The sequence below is a fragment of the Oryx dammah genome, unplaced genomic scaffold, assembly GCF_014754425.2.
Source record: "Oryx dammah isolate SB20612 unplaced genomic scaffold, SCBI_Odam_1.1 HiC_scaffold_24, whole genome shotgun sequence".
NCBI classification, from domain to species: domain Eukaryota; kingdom Metazoa; phylum Chordata; class Mammalia; order Artiodactyla; family Bovidae; genus Oryx; species Oryx dammah.
In genome coordinates, this window is record NW_024070208.1 from 71,730,007 (window position 1) to 71,746,087 (window position 16,081).

A 16,081-nucleotide genomic window follows, 5' to 3' on the forward strand; every position below is an offset into this window, starting at 1 on the left:
TCAGTCATTTATTCAATAACATTCATGGAGCGGCTGCTGTGTGCCAAGCATCATTTTAAGGGCCACAGGTATACCTGTGAATGAAACAGGTGGATCCCTATCCTCAAGGAACTTATAATCTACTATGGGAGACAGGTAGTTAACAAAGGGAAGAATAGAGAAATAGTACAAATCAGGGACTTCCCTCATGGTTCAGTGGCTAAGACTCCATGCTCCTGGTTGGAGAACTGGGGTCCAACATACTGCAACTAAGACCCAACACAGCCAAGTACATAAATATTAAAAAAAAAAAAGAAAGAAAGAAAAGTAAATTAGATGAAGGGGAGAGAGAATTTTGGAGATGCTATTTTAGATAGGGTGGTCAGGAATATACTGTGAAACAGGTGGTATTATCCTCATTTTATGGAGAATGAAACTGATCTCAGAGAAGTTAAGTTACTTGTCTATGGTGTGCTCAGTTGTGTCCGATTCTTTGTGACCCCATGGACTGTAGCCCACCAGGCTCTTCTGCCCATGGGATTTTTCAGGTAAGAATACCTGAGTGGGTTTCTATTTCCTTCTCCAGGTATAAAGACTTTAAGTGGGATTCAAATATTTCTAATCAAGGAACTGAGGCAATGTAACCAAGTCTTGGATGAATTCAGCGATAAAATTAGGAACATTCTTACTGAAATGTGTGAGTGGATGTATCATTGTGAGTACCTGAGATTTCCTGACGTTAACTCCCACCTGTAAAGAGCTGAGAACTACACGGGACTTGCCTGGATGTCCAGTGGTTAAGGCTCGGCACCTCCAATGCAGCGGCATGGGTTTGATCCCTGGTCAAGGAGCTAAGATCCTGCACACCACACAACAAGGCCAAAAAATAAAAAAGAAAAAAGAATTGAGAACTACAGAAAACAGTCTCTTGTACATACTTATCAAGGAGATAAAACCTATTATCTCGAGGGTGGAATCACTGAAGACGAGCAAACATTGCCTGGTGTGATAGTGCAAAGTGATTTCTCTGAGGACAAATAAGACTTGGCTTCTTTGATGAGGTAACTTCTCACATTGGGAAAAAAAATGGGGTCTGGAGGAAAATAATATTTATTTAGTTCCAGAAGGAGAGTGCATTTTCCTGTTGATTGGTGGCTAGTAATAAGAGAAACATCAGGTGGGAATCACATTTCAAATTAAACAACTTAATTTCATTTTCTGTGAAAGTAAAGGAAAATATTCCATTCACCTGAATTTTTAAGGGATTATATAAGAAAGACCACCTACAAAGGATAGTAATGTATTATTTTACTTATTGTTTTTCTGATGAGTACAGTGGAAAAGAGAGCAAGAGAGTGATGGACAGGAGACTGAGAAAGCTCCAAGGGAGACATGTTAGCTGTAGGTAAATCACACTTGTTACACTGTGTTTTGGGCATCAGAGTAAGTTATCACCTGTTAGCACTACTCTTGGAATATTTTCAGCACACAAGAATAGTCTTCTCTTCCTCTGTGCTCTGGGAAGCATATTGCAAATGAAAGCATATAAATACCAGTTCACATTTTAAAATTCATTTTCATATTTTATGTTTAATTAAAATATTATTATGAAAACATTTCAACCATGCAGAATGGGCTTAAATGAAAAGTACACAGTTTTCCAATTCTAGTACAACTCCCCAGAGCCAACTGCTTCCAGATTTTTCAGTTTATACATTAACATTCTAGGAATACAATGGGTTACACGTTTATCCCCTACTGTATCAACCTGAGACAATATCTACTGATCCCAGTCATGAAAGAGGAATTGGTCTCAAACATCCTTTAGGTCATATTTTTACTTTTTTCTCTCATCTCCCACATTTTAAAAGTAATTTATTCTTTTTTTTTAATTTTCAATAATTTTACTGTAATTGAATTAGCAAGAAGCGGCCCCAAACACTGTAAATACAAGGAGTTTTGAATCTGGCATTCTTTCCTTTTGTCTCTCATTAAAAAATAATTTATTTTAATTGGAGAATAATTGCTTTACAATATTGTATTGGTTTCTGTCATTTATGAACATGAATCAGCCATAGGTATACATGTGTCCCCTCCTTCCTGAGACTCCCTTCTACTACCTCCTACCCTGTCCCACCTCTGGGTTGTCACAGAGCACCAGATTTGAGCTCCCTGTCTCTCTGTCTCTCTAAAGGTCACTCAGTCATGAGCGCCCTGTGTCACAGTAAATTTCCACTGGCTATCTAATTTTACATATGGTAAGTATATGTTTCTAAAAGCAGTTTATTCTTATTTTCTGACTGTAGTATTCACTTGATTTTCTCTGAAGATACTAGTTAGATTTTATATTAATATTATTTTATAATATTAATATTGGATTAGATTTTATATTAATATTATTTTCTATAATATTAACATTAGATTAGATTTTTAGTTATATTTTTATATTAATATTATTTTCATACTATTACTATTACTAAGTAATATTAATATTACTTTCATTGAAGCCAGTTTTTCTCCTTGTTCCTCAGTCTTCTTGTGTTTTTTTTTTTTCCCTCCTAAAATTTTGATGACATTTATTTCTCTGTTTGTCTTTTAAAACAGAGGGCTACCCACTTGTAGGAAATGACAAAGACATGGAAATATGTATTATCCAGGCTATTGTTTACAGCACTATTTGTAGCAGGAAAACATTGGAAATTATCCAAATGTCTGTCAGTAGGGGACTGGTTGAACAAAACAGTGAAACATCTTCAGGGTGGATACTGTGTGATACAATAGAAGATATTAAGAAGGATATATATATATTCATGGAATGATCTATAGGATATATTGTTAGATTAAGAAAAAGGCAAGGTAGAGAAAAGTATGTATAGTATGATACTATTTACTGCAAAAGGGGAGATATAAATGTATACACTCATCCTTGTATTTTAAGAATTGGAAGAGTAAACTATGAAATCTAGAAATATGTTAGCTTTTGGGCAGAGAGGATATAAGTTAATACTATTTGTAAATATGACTTTGGGACCATGTATGTGTTTTCATGACTATAATAAAAATTAAAATATAAAAGATAATCCCCCCACATCAGTAGTAAAACAAAATCAATGAATCTGATTGTATATTCAGTTAGCAGTAGAACCAAACAGGGATGAACTATTCTAAGTGCTTTAAAGCACAGTGATCTGTATCTCCTCAGAGAGATGCATCTCAAGGAAAAAAATAATTAAAGAATATCCTAAACTGCTTCAGCAATTACATTGTTGATGGCAGTCTCCAAATCTGTATTCTGAGGTTGTTTTTTGTGTCACATACAATATAAAGTTGATTGATGGTGAGAGGAGAAGGGGACGACAGAGGATGAGATGGTTGGATGGCATCACCACTCAATGGACATGAGTTTGGGCAAACTCTGGGAGATAGTGAAGGACAGGGAAGCCTGGTGTGCTGCAGCTCATGGGGTTGCAAAGAGTCGGACCCAACTTAGTGACTGAACAACAACATCAGTATAAAAAAGTAGTAATTATATTCTTAAGCTCTGGGCTTTTTGATGTAGAGGATAAGTATTGAGAGATATCAGATCAATGAGATGGATTAAAGCTCTATGGTCCTGACTTTAAAGTGGAAGTGTCATCATGAACTCGTGAGGTATTCTGTGTGTGTGTGTATGTATATATGCGTGTTTTACTAGGTCTCTCCTCCGGAAAACTACAGAAACAGTGACCAGTCCAGTAGTCATGAGCAACCCCAGTGCCTAGCTTGTTGTTTCAAAATAGCATCTCTCTCACTAAAATGAAAGAGTTCCTTGCAAAAAAAAAAAGTTGATTCCTGGTCAAGGGTAAGAAATGGCTTTCCAGGTGGCACAGTGGTAAAGAACCCGCCTGCCAATGCAGGAGATGTAAGAGATGCAGGTTTGAGCCCTGAGTTGGGAAGATTCCCTGGAGGAGGAAACGGCAACCCACTCCAGTATTCTTGCCTGGAAAATTCCATGGACAGAGTAGCCTGGTGGGCTACAGACCATGGGGTTGCAAAGAGTTGGACACAACTGAGCACACAGACCCAAGAAATATAGAAGATGAACCTACAATATCTTGTCATTCTAGAAAGCAAGTCAGTCAGTTCAGTCGCTCAGTCGTGTCCGACTCGTTGCGACCGCATGAATCGCAGCACGCCAGGCCTCCCTGTCCATCACCATCTCCTGGAGTTCACTCAGACTCACGTCCATCGAGTCTGTGATGCCATCCAGCAATCTCATCCTGGGTCGTCCCCTTCTCCTCCTGCCCCCAATCTCTCCAGGCATCAGAGTCTTTTCCAATGAGTCAACTCTTTGCATGAGGTGTCCAAAGTACTGGAGCTTCAGCTTTAGCATCATTGCTTCTAAAGAAATCCCAGGGTTGATCTCCTTCAGAATGGACTGGTTGGATCTCCTTGCAGTCCTAGGGACTCTCAAGAGTCTTCTCCAACACCACAGTTCAAACGCATCAATTCTTTGGCGCTCAGCCTTCTTCACAGTCCAACTCTCACATCCATACATGACCACAGGAAAAACCATAGCCTTGACTAGACGGACCTTAGTTGGCAAAGTAATGTCTCTGCTTTTGAATATACTATCTAGGTTGTTCATAACTTTTCTTCCAAGGAGTAAGCATCTTTTAATTTCATGGCTGCAGTCACCATCTGCAGTGATTTTGGAGCCCCCCAAAATAAAGTCTGACACTGTCTCTACTGTTTCCCCATCTATTTCCCATGAAGTGATGGGACCAGATGCCATGATCTAGAAAGAAAGGAAGCTATCAAAGACCAATGAAAGGGTTCTGCGCCAACTTGTATAGGCTCCTGCTGGACAAAGCTAGGATGGTTTACACATCAAAAAGAATAAATAAATTGAAACACATCAAATACATTTAAATCCTTGGGTTCATAATAAAACAATTCTCCCCACCAGAAATCCCCCAAGTTCATGGATCATCTTTGTAGTATCAAAACTCATTTTTTTTTGAAGAAACTAATGGATAAAGGAAAGAATTGATTTTCACTTTCTTTTATAAAAAGTACCCCAGGATAATCAAATATTTGATGAGAGGAAGCTTAATTTTTTAGACATATTCCAGATAATAAGTGAAGAAAGAATGCTAGAATAAGAATATCATCTTTATGCAATTCTAATGAATGAGCTGGTTTAAGTTATCAATGACTGCTAACTTTGTAAAAAGAGAATCAGGCATTATATACTTCCTGTTGAAAGCATACACACTGTGTTTGAATTGGTCTTACCAAGAAAGGAGAGAAAAGACCCAGTAACAGATCAAGCTTTCAATAAATCTATCAATGAATAATAAATACCAACCATAAAGGAACATGTTAAGTGGCTCCATGGAGAGGTAGGCGTAAAATCCAGATTTTGAGAAACTGTACAGGACAAACAGGGTGATTTCTTCAAGAAATGTAAAGGGCAGGAAGAAAAAAATAGGAAATCTATAAACTATAACAAACCAAGAGTCTTGTCAACCAATTATATTGTATACTCTTCCCTGATAGCTCAGATGGTAAAGAATCTGTCTATAATGCAAGAGACCTGGGTTCGACTCCTGGATCAGGAAGACCCTTGGAGAAGGGCATCGATACCCACTCCAGTATTCTTGCCTGGAGAATCCCATGGACAGAGCAGCCTGGCAGGCTACAGCCCATGGGCTTGCAAAGAGTTGGACATGACTGAGCTGCTAACACAACCACCAACCTTGTTTTCATACTGATTCAAATAAATTACACTTTAAAAAAGATCATTTTTAAAACAATCAAGTGTATGAACACTGAGTAATGTAACATCAAATTTTTTTTTTTTTGGAAGCTGTGATTTAGATACTGTGGTCATGATTTGAAAAGGCAATCTTTGTCTTTTAGTGATACATACCTAAATTTTTCATGATGGAGTAGCATAATGTCTGGGAATTTTTAAACAGTTGTGTGGATTGGGGGAGCAGGTTGGGTCATATGGAAAACAAGATTGAGTATGAATTCTTGAATTAATATTTTGAAGTTGGGTTTTGGGTATATGGAGGGGTGCATTATACTATCATCTACCTTTGTATATTTGGAATTTTTCATAATTACAAGTATAAAAGAATAAAGAACAGAAAACCTGTTTGGGTTAAAAATAGGTAGCTAGCACAGATTTCTTTGGTAATTCAGAGGAACCTTTTTAGTCATCAGACCTTTTCACTGTGGGGAGGACTGACTTTGAGCTCCTTGTAGATGGCTGGGGAGTTTTAACTGGCAGAGTTCACTTGAGGGTGTTTGGCATAAGCAAAGGCTGACCGAAGGAGGGGGGCCCCCCACTCCTGCCCTGAAACTATAGTCTGCCTTGGTAAATTCCTTGCAGATAAGATCTTAGGTTTCATTTTGGGACAAATACCCTATCTATGTGAGGGTGGGGATGTTCTAAAAATAATTCTTTCCACATGCACCCCGATGTTCAAGGCAGCACCTTTCACAATAGCCATGACATGGAAGCAACCTAAATGTCCATTAACAGAGGAATAGAGAAACAAGATGTGGTACATATATACAATGGAATATTACTCAGCCATAAAAAGGAATGAAATTCGGTCATTTGTAGAGATGTGGATGGACCTAGAGACTATCATACAGAGTGAAGTAAGTCAGAAGAGAAACCCAAATACTGGATATTAAGACATATATGTGGCATCTAGGAAAATGGTGTAGATGATCTTATCTGCAAAGCAGAAATAGAGACACAGTTGTAGAGAACAGAGGTATGGACACCAAGGTGGAGAAGGGCGCATGGGTTGAATGGGGAGATTATAACTAGTGAGAAGCTACTGTATAGCTCAGGAAACTCTACTCAATGCTGTGTGGTGACCTAAATGAAAAGGAAATCCAACAAAGAGTGAAAAAGTGGAACCAGTTACAGATTTCATTTTCTTGGGCTCCAAAATCACTGTGGATGGTGACTGCAGCCACAAAATTAAAAGACACTTGCCCCATGGAAGAAAAGCTATGACAAACCTAGACAAAGTATTACAAAGCAGATATATCATTTTGCCGACACAGGTCCAAACAGTCAAAGCAATGGTTTTTCCAGTAGTCATATATGGATGTGAGAGTTGGGCCATAAAGAAGGCTGAGCACTGAAGAACTGATGCTTTCAATTCATGGTGCTGGAGAAGACTCTTCAGAGTCCCTTGGACAGCAAGCAGATAAAACTAGCTAATCCTAAAGGAAATCAATCCTGAATAATCACTGGAAGGACTGATGCTAAAGCTGAAACTCCAATACTTTGTCTACCTAATGCAAAGAGCCGACTCATTGGAAAAGACCCGGATGCTGGGAAAGATTGAGGGCAGGAGGAGAAGGGGGTGACAGAGACTGACGTCATCACTGACTCAATGGACATGGGTTGGAGCAAACTCAGGGAGATGGTGAAGGACAGGGAGGTTTGGCATGCTGCAGTTCATGTGGTCGGAGAGTCGGACATGACTTTGCAACTGAACAACAACAAATGTTACGTATAGCTGATTCACTTTGCTGTACTGTGTAAACTAACACAACATTGTAAAGCAGCTATTCTTCAATAGAAACTAATTAAAAAAATAAAACTTTGAGTGAGTTACCTTGATTGCCATCCTATAGTCCACTGAGAATGCAGTCCACCTGAGATCTCATAGTTCGGAGTATTATCTCTCTGATTCCAAGCATCATTCCCATACAACACCTGGGAAATGGTTTTGCCCTTGCTTTTTTGCAGATCAGGAATACTTCTTTATGGGCAGGAGTAGAGAACAGGGAAGCCCAGATGGCTCAGAGGTAGAGTATCTGAGCCAAAGCAGGAGACTCAAGAGATGCAGGTTCGATCCCTGGATTGGGAAGATTCCTGGAGGAGGAAATGGCAATCTAATCCAGTATTCTTGCCTGGAGAATCCTATGGACAGAGGAGCCTGGTGGGCTACAGTCCATGGAGTTGCAGAGTCAGACACAATTTAGCGACTAAACGACAACAAGAGAACAGGGAAGGTTGGAGTTCTCTTCTGGGAAAAGACACTGTTGCCTCATGAAGCACATGTCTGATGAAGTTAAAACTCACTCTGGATCTTTTATTTAGTTTTGTAAAGTTATTGACCAGGTTTTATATAGAGGAATAGTTTAAAAGCTGAATTATATTGACTTTGGGCCAAGAAAGGGTGCTATTGGCTAATACTAAGGAAATACATGAGTCTTTCAATGGATGAAGTTAGCAGATTAATAAAATATGAGTGTGGAGATTCTTAGATTTTCACAGAGGTAATCAAGAAACAGGTTTGAACAGTGGACTTTCAGATTGGGATATGACAAACTCCACTAAGTAGTAAAATGATAAGGTGGTCAGCCTAAAAGGAGAAAGTCTTGATGGGAGTGGATAGAAGAGTGTGAGCTGAGGGTGACTGTGCCCTGGGAGAAGTTATCTTTTCAAAAAAGAAATCCGGACTATATTTTTAATAGTCAGAATCCTATTTTATCTGGATTCTTTCATTACACTGTAAGATGGTACTGTTGAAGATCTCATTAACTCTGTATTCTGCAAAAACATCAGCAAACTTATTGCATCAATAACTAAACCCTATCCTTTGCACTCTCCCTGCTGCAAACTAGCATCATATTTGTATTTTCCCCTGAAGTTCCTGGTAATGCTGTCTTTTCACTCCTTGGGCGCATCATCTTGAAATAATTTATATATTCACTCATTTGTTCAGCATATATTTATCATTGCTTACACCTCCCAGGTTCTATGCTAGGTGCTGGATCACTGTGGTAAATTAAGTAAACAAGGTCTCTGCACTCACGGAATTAAAAACTTGCAGAGGTCTCCCATGACACTTCTTTCCTCTTGGACCATTGTACGGGGATTCCTACTAAGTCAGTCGCTCTCAATTTTATTGCCTTTTACTTGACATCTCTTTTATTTATACTTACCAAAGTCTGTCTTGGATTATAGATATCTGTCTCTTCCATTAGGTTAGGAACACAATTTGTTTGTTATGTGTTATAATTTGCCACCTTCCAAACTGTTATTTATATATTTTATGTTTCCTGGTTTTAGGATGCAATTATGTGACTTCTTAACTACACACACACACCCACACATACACCCACCCACCCACCCACCCACCCAAACCAGCCAACCGACAGAACCCTGTCATGCACAGTAGCGAGAGACTCTGAAGCACATGGCCAGATGCCTTACACGACATCGTGGCTCCCTCAGCCGGCAGCTTGATGCCTTCCTCCATATTTTTCAGCCTCCTCCTACCAGGAGGAGAGTGAAAATGATGTCTATCTCCCTTCTCTGATACAGAGCCTTATTGTTAGAACACTGCCCCCTCAATCACAGTGTTCTGTTTTTCTTTCGAATGCTTTCATTCATGAAACTCAAGGGGTTCCTTCTGGAAAGACAGACACAAGAAAGGGTTAATAAATATTTACAAAGAACTTTTCAGGTGTTCTAAATGATATCAATAGGATCTTGAAAACCGTGAGATTAATTGCTTTGTACCAAGCATCTGACACACAAACGAGAATGACTGAGGGTTTGTATGTACCTGGCACTAAGCCAAGTCCTCTCTGCGGCGTACCTTATTTAATCCTCACAACAATTCTGTGAGGCAGGTGCCTTTCCTATCTCTATTTTACTGCAGATTAAAGACATTAAATAATATGGCCATAGTTATCAAGAGGTGAGTCTGACGTTTCAACTAATCTTAACAATTGTATCAAAGCATCACATATAAATCTTCCTTCTTTCCTTCCTTCCTTGGCTCCTCCCTCCCTCCTTCCTTCCTTCTCTCCCTCCCTTCCTCCCCTCTTTCTGGTGTTATGGAGAGTACATATACCATGCCCTACTTAATAAAAAAAATGACATTCAGCTTGAGATAATAATGTGTGTGTTATTTGATCAGTCATGTCCGACTCTTTGTGATCCCATGGACTGTAGCCCACCAGGCTCCTCTCTCCTGGAGTTCTCCAAGCAAGAATGCTGGAGTGGGTCACCATTTCCTTCTCCAGGGGATCTTCCTGATCCAGGGATTGAACCCAGGTCTCCTGCATTTCAGGCAAATTCTTGACTGTTTGAGCCACCAGGGAAGCAAAGATCCCCTGGAGAAGGGAATGGCAACCTGCTCCAATATTCTTGCCTGGAGAATTCCATGGACAGAGGAGCCTGGTGAGGTAAGGTCTATGGGGTCGCAAGAGTTGGACATGATTGAGGCAATTTAATATTCTGTTATCACATGCATTTATCATTTAGTGAACAGTAGTAGCTGGCTGGATTTCATCTGCTACATTTTACTCTGCATGTAGTAAAGAAACACGACTATCATCTTATTACATAAGTTACTCAATACAATTGAATTTAGAGATTTTAGTTTTCAATAATACTTCTAATAAAATTTGAAAAAAAAGCCTACTCAAAATTCATGATATATTACAGAATTTCGTTTTTAACTTGCAACTGTGGGAAACTTTGGAAGCACATTTCCTCACAGGAGGAGCAGTTGGTCTTTGAATGTATGCCCATTTATATTTCTTACTGCAAGTCATTTACATTTCCATGTTTTAGCTATTGAGTCGTGCTCCTGAAATGTCAAATGCAATTATCATAGTTAGCAAGGGCTGGAAAAAACTTCCCTACAAATATTTTTCCTCAGGAAAGAAGAAACTATTTTTCTGCCTTGTTTGAGCTCAGCAGCCAGAAGCTTCCAGGTCGTATAGCTGTCCTCAAGTCTCCTCACAGACCTCCTTGGGCACATGATCTGCTTTTCTGAACATCTTGTTGGAAATCCGTGTCTCAGGAGGTGAGATATGCCCTGGAAGGCTGATTCTACATGGAGAATTTCACTTCCATTCAGAGCTCTGGAGACCACCCAACACTGTCCTTGAACAGAATCCAAGCCTGTGGACTGACCTTGGGTTCCTTCAGCCTCACAATGGTTAGAATTCCTGCATTTTGAAAACTATTTTTCAAGACTGAAAACAACCTCTGAATTTGTACCCACACCTCTGTCCTGCTTTGTTTCAATTTATCTGTTTAATCTTACACAGGTTATCATATGATTTTTACTTGATCATTTTTACCCAGTAGTTATTTTTACTTACTAATCTGAAGGATTGATGCTTTCGAACTGTGGTGCTGAAGAAGACTCTTGAGAGTTCCTTGGGCAGCAAGGAGATCAAATCAGTCAATCCTAAAGGAAATCAATCCTGAATATATTCATTGGAAGGACTGATGCTGAAGCTCCAATTCTTTGGCTACCTGATGTGAAGAACCAACTCATGGGAAAAGACCCTGATGCTGAGAAAGATTGAAGGCAGGAGAAGGAGACGACAAAAGATGAGATGGTTGGATGGCACCACTGACTCAATGGGCATAAGTTTGAGCAAACTCCGGGAGATAGTGAAGGACAGGGAGCCTGATGTGCTGCAGTCCATGAGGTCACAAAGAGTCAGACGTGACTTAGCGAGTGAAGAACAACAACAACTTTATAAGTTTAGTAATTTCTGGTTTTAAACACACTTACACCTAGCCTATTTTGTTCTATCTGCCCCATGAGCCTGCGAGTTTGCAGAAAAAATTCTATCAAGTGAGAAACTACAGCCAGGAAGAACGTCAGGGACTAATGTAATGACAAGCTCGCTGGTGAAGGAATCAGAGCATCAAGCTTAGAATTTGTAACATCAGGGTTATTGGTCCTGAGACTAGACCATGCTGTTGATATAAAACACTTTCAAAATAACAATTTTCATGAATTGATCCCTTCAATTAATTTGAGTTTCTGAGGCTTTGCTGTATTGCCAACCCCTTGACTTTTGCTGAAATGATTTCAAACTCTGCAATTCATTATGACTACTAGGGCACTGTGATTCCAGCAGTGTCTTAAAGTATGCTTGGCCATAAAGACAGTGTCTTAATGATTTAAGACAAGAATCCTTTATTCCTAAAATAATTCTGCTCACTAATGTGATCAGGGAGTTCAATTTCAGTTTGACAGAGGTTTCAAAATAGAACTTCATGAGGGAAAACTGCAATTAGATATTCATGGGCAATATTCTTAAGTTTGGAAAGTAGAATATTAATGAGGAGGGGTATTGATTTTATTTTACTTTAATTATACTACATTTGCTGTTCTAGCTGCTGCAGATTGTGAAGCCCTTGATATTTTTACTTTGCCTTCTCTTCTTGTTTGGTAGCTGTTGTGAATCAAGGCACAGACTTTTTTGCACTCTGCCGCAGAAGTAACATCAGATGTAATAGACCTGTTGTGAGTAAGCAAATAAAATCTTTAACAAAATTCCTTGTACTAGTACTTATTTGCAAAATAGTGTCATAGTCTTTCCGTCTTATCTCTGAAGGCTCTCCTCTGAACTGGAGACCTCTGCAAGATTGGGAATCAAATAGAATAGCAGAAAAATAGCCAGCCCAGTCATTCAAACCTAAATTATTAGCTTCCTTTCAAAGTCTTCTGCAATTTCTTTCTTTATCCAGTATTTGGAGATTAAGGATTTCCATTTCATGGACGAGAGCAGTTGTCATGAGCTCCTCCTGGGTGAATGAAGGAAGTGATAGAAATTGTTTAAGAACTGATTCTAGATGGCAATAGAGACTCACATGGGACCTGGCCCTGTTGTTTTTCTGTTACGGACTGTTGTGGATAATAACGATCATTTTGATAACCTCCATTTTCTCAGAAAATGATTGAATTGAAAATATAAGCTTGGAAATTACAGAGTGCTATGTTAAAGCCTTTGGGGGGGAAACTTTATAGAAGTTGGTTTCTCTTTACCTTTGCTATTGACTGGGTCCAGTCGCATGTTTGGTGGGAGAGACTAAAATAAAGCGTGTTGATTTCCTCAGGGTCTTACCCCAGTGTCAGTGACCAATAGAAACTTAGACGCTTCAGGTGGGGGAAAAAACCTCTGAATGATCTCCACCTCAGTTTGTGCAGACTCAGTGTGTCTTACGAGAAATCACTGTGGGTACCTGGAGATGTTTTTCAATTCTCCTCCCCCATCCTTAGGGTTTATTAGCCCTCATTCTTCTTCCATTAAATTTCTGCCCAGATAGACTCTGCTCCAGGTTCTATTACTCTTTCTATACCCACATCATAAAAATATCTTCTAAAGGAAACTGGGTCACATGCTAAAACATGGATGCACCTTGAGGACAGTATTCTCAGGGAAATAAGTGAGTCACAAAAGGACACATACTGCCTGACGCTACTTCTATGAGGTACCTGCTGCTGCTGCTAAGTCGCTTCAGTCGTGTCCGACCCTGTGCGACCCCAGAGATGGCAGCCCACCAGGCTCCGCCATCCCTGGGATTCTCCAGGCAGGAACACTGGAGTGGGTTGCCATTTCCTTCTCCAAGGCATGAAAGTGAAAAGTGAAAGAAGTCGCTCAGTCATGTCCAACTCTTTGCAACCCCATGGACTGCAGCCTACCAGGCTCCCCTGTCCATGGGCTTTTCCAGGCAAGAGTACTGGAGTGGGGTGCCATTGCCTTCTCCATGAGGTACCTAGCATATGCAAATTCATAGAGATGGAAAGTACAGTGGTGGTTTCCAGAGGGTTGGGGAGGGAGATGAGAAGTTGTTGTTTTATGTATACAGACTTTCAGTTTTGCAAGATGAAAAGAGTTTTTTGAAGGAGGAGGATGGTTGATGGTTGCACAGCAATATGAATGTACTTAATGCCGGGGAACTGCATACTTCAAAATGGTTAAGATGATCAGTTCAGTTCAGTTCAGTTGCTCAGTTGTGTCCAACTCTTTGCCACCCCATGGACTGTGGTATGCCAGGCTTCCCTGTGCATCACTAACTCCTGGAGCTTAATTAAACTCATGTCCATCGAAAATGTTACATGTATTTTACCACAATCAAAAATAATTTTAAAAAATCTATCATGCCATCTGTTAGATATAGAATTTCTTTCCTCAACTAGATAGACTCACCTTTTCTAATTGTTACCTATAAAATATTCACCCAGGTACTCAATGCAATTTTAGACTCCAAGGTCTAAAATTAATTGCAAGTAAAAGTTAGGATTAATATAGGCTTTCCAGGTAAAATAGTGGGAAAGAATCCTTTTGCCAATTCAGGACCCTCAAGAGATGTGGGCAAGAGACATGGGTTCGATCTCTGGGTCAGGAAGATCCCTTGGAGTAGAAAATGGCAATCTGCTCCAGTAAGCTTGCCTGGAAAATTCCATGGACAGAGGAGTGTGGCAGGCTACAGTCCATGGGATTGCAAAGTGTTGTATACAACTGAACGACTAAGCACAAACAAAAGTGAAAAAGTCGAAGACTCTATAATCCAAGTCAATATACCGCAGTAAAACACATTCTCAAGGAGAGTCACTGTGTTTTGTAATTTTCCTGTCTCTCATCTCATACATTCAGTGCATGCCCAAGTCTGGGTGATTTTGCTCCGTGATTTTCCTCCTGAAATAAATCTCTCTGTTCCATCTGCTTTCTGTCTGTGCCACAAGGGGCCTATACTAGACACCATCTTCTCTGGGGCTCAGGAGGTTTAGCAGAGAAGATGCGATCCCTGCCCTCATTGAGCTTCTATTCTTCTCTCTCCTGGGCTCCTGTGACAACTTCCTAACTGGTCTCTAAGTCTTTTTCAGCTTCTTCTGAGTTGCTTCTTGTACCAGAAGCAATCTTCCTCCATCGTTTCACTAGGCTGGCCTTTCAGGTCTTCTGGCAAAGGTACATTTCACAGAGGACCTCTCTCACAATCTTTTCTACCTGTTCCTCCTCCCTCCCCTTCTTCCCTAGCCTCAGGTATGTTGCACTCTTCAGTTCAGTCGCTCAGTCGTGTCCGACTCTTTGCGACCCCATGAATCGCAGCACGCCAGGCCTCCCTGTCCATCACCAACTCCCGGAGTTCACTCAGACTCACGTCCATCGAGTCCGTGATGCCATCCAGCCATCTCATCCTGGGTCATCCCCTTCTCCTCAGCCCCCAATCCCTCGCAGCATCAGGGTCTTTTCCAATGAGTCAGCTCTTCGCATGAGGTGGCCAAAGTACTGGAGTTTCAGCTTTAGCATCATTCCTTCCAAAGAACACCCAGGGCTGATCTCCTTCAGAATGGACTGGTTGGATCTCCTTGCAGACCAAGGGACTCTCAAGAGTCTTCTCCAACACCACAGTTCAAAAGCATCAATTCTTCGGCGCTCACCCTTCTTCACAGTCCAACTCTCACATCCATACATGACCACAGGAAAAACCATAGCCTTGACTACACGGACCTTAGTAGGCAAAGTAATGTCTCTGCTTTTCAATATGCTATCTAGGTTGGTCATAACTTTTCTTACAAGGAGTAAGCATCTTTTAATTTCATGGCTGCAATCACCATCTGCAGTGATTTTGGAGCCCCCCAAAATAAAGTCTGACACTGTTTCCACTGTTTCCCCATCTATTTGCCATGAAGTGATGGGACCAGATGCCATGATCTTAGTTTTCTGAAAGTTGAGCTTTAAGCCAACTTTTTCACTCTCCTCTTTCACTTTCATCAAGAGGCTTTTTATAGCTCCTCTTCACTTTCTGCCATAAGGGTGGTGTCATCTGCATATCTGAGGTGATTGATATTTCTCCCGGCAATCTTGATTCCAGCTTGTGTTTCTTCCAGTCCACTGTTTCTCATGATGTACTCTGCATATAAGTTAAATAAGCAGGGTGACAATATACAGCCTTGATGCACTCCTTTTCCTATTTGGAACCAGTCTGTTGTTCCATGTCCAGTTCTAACTGTTGCTTCCTGACCTGCATACAGATTTCTCAAGAGGCAGGTCAGGTGGTCTGGTATTCCCATCTCTTTCAGAATTTTCCACAGTTGATTGTGATCCACACAGTCAAAGGCTTTGGCATAGTCCATAAAGCAGAAATAGATGTTTTTCTGGAACTCTCTTGCTTTTTCGATGATCCAGTGGATGTTGGCAATTTGATCTCTGGTTCCTCTGCCTTTTCTAAAACCAGCTTGAACATCTGGAAGTTCACGGTTCACATATTGCTGAAGCCTGGCTTGGAGAATTTTGAGCATTACTTTACTAG

The 16,081-nt window shown here is 40.3% G+C and overlaps 1 protein-coding gene across 1 annotated transcript in view; it reads left to right on the forward strand.

Moving 5' to 3' along the window:
- HS6ST3 (heparan sulfate 6-O-sulfotransferase 3) overlaps positions 1 to 16,081 on the forward strand; it is a 720,067-nt gene that overhangs the window by 92,776 nt on the left and 611,210 nt on the right. The window lies entirely within an intron of this gene.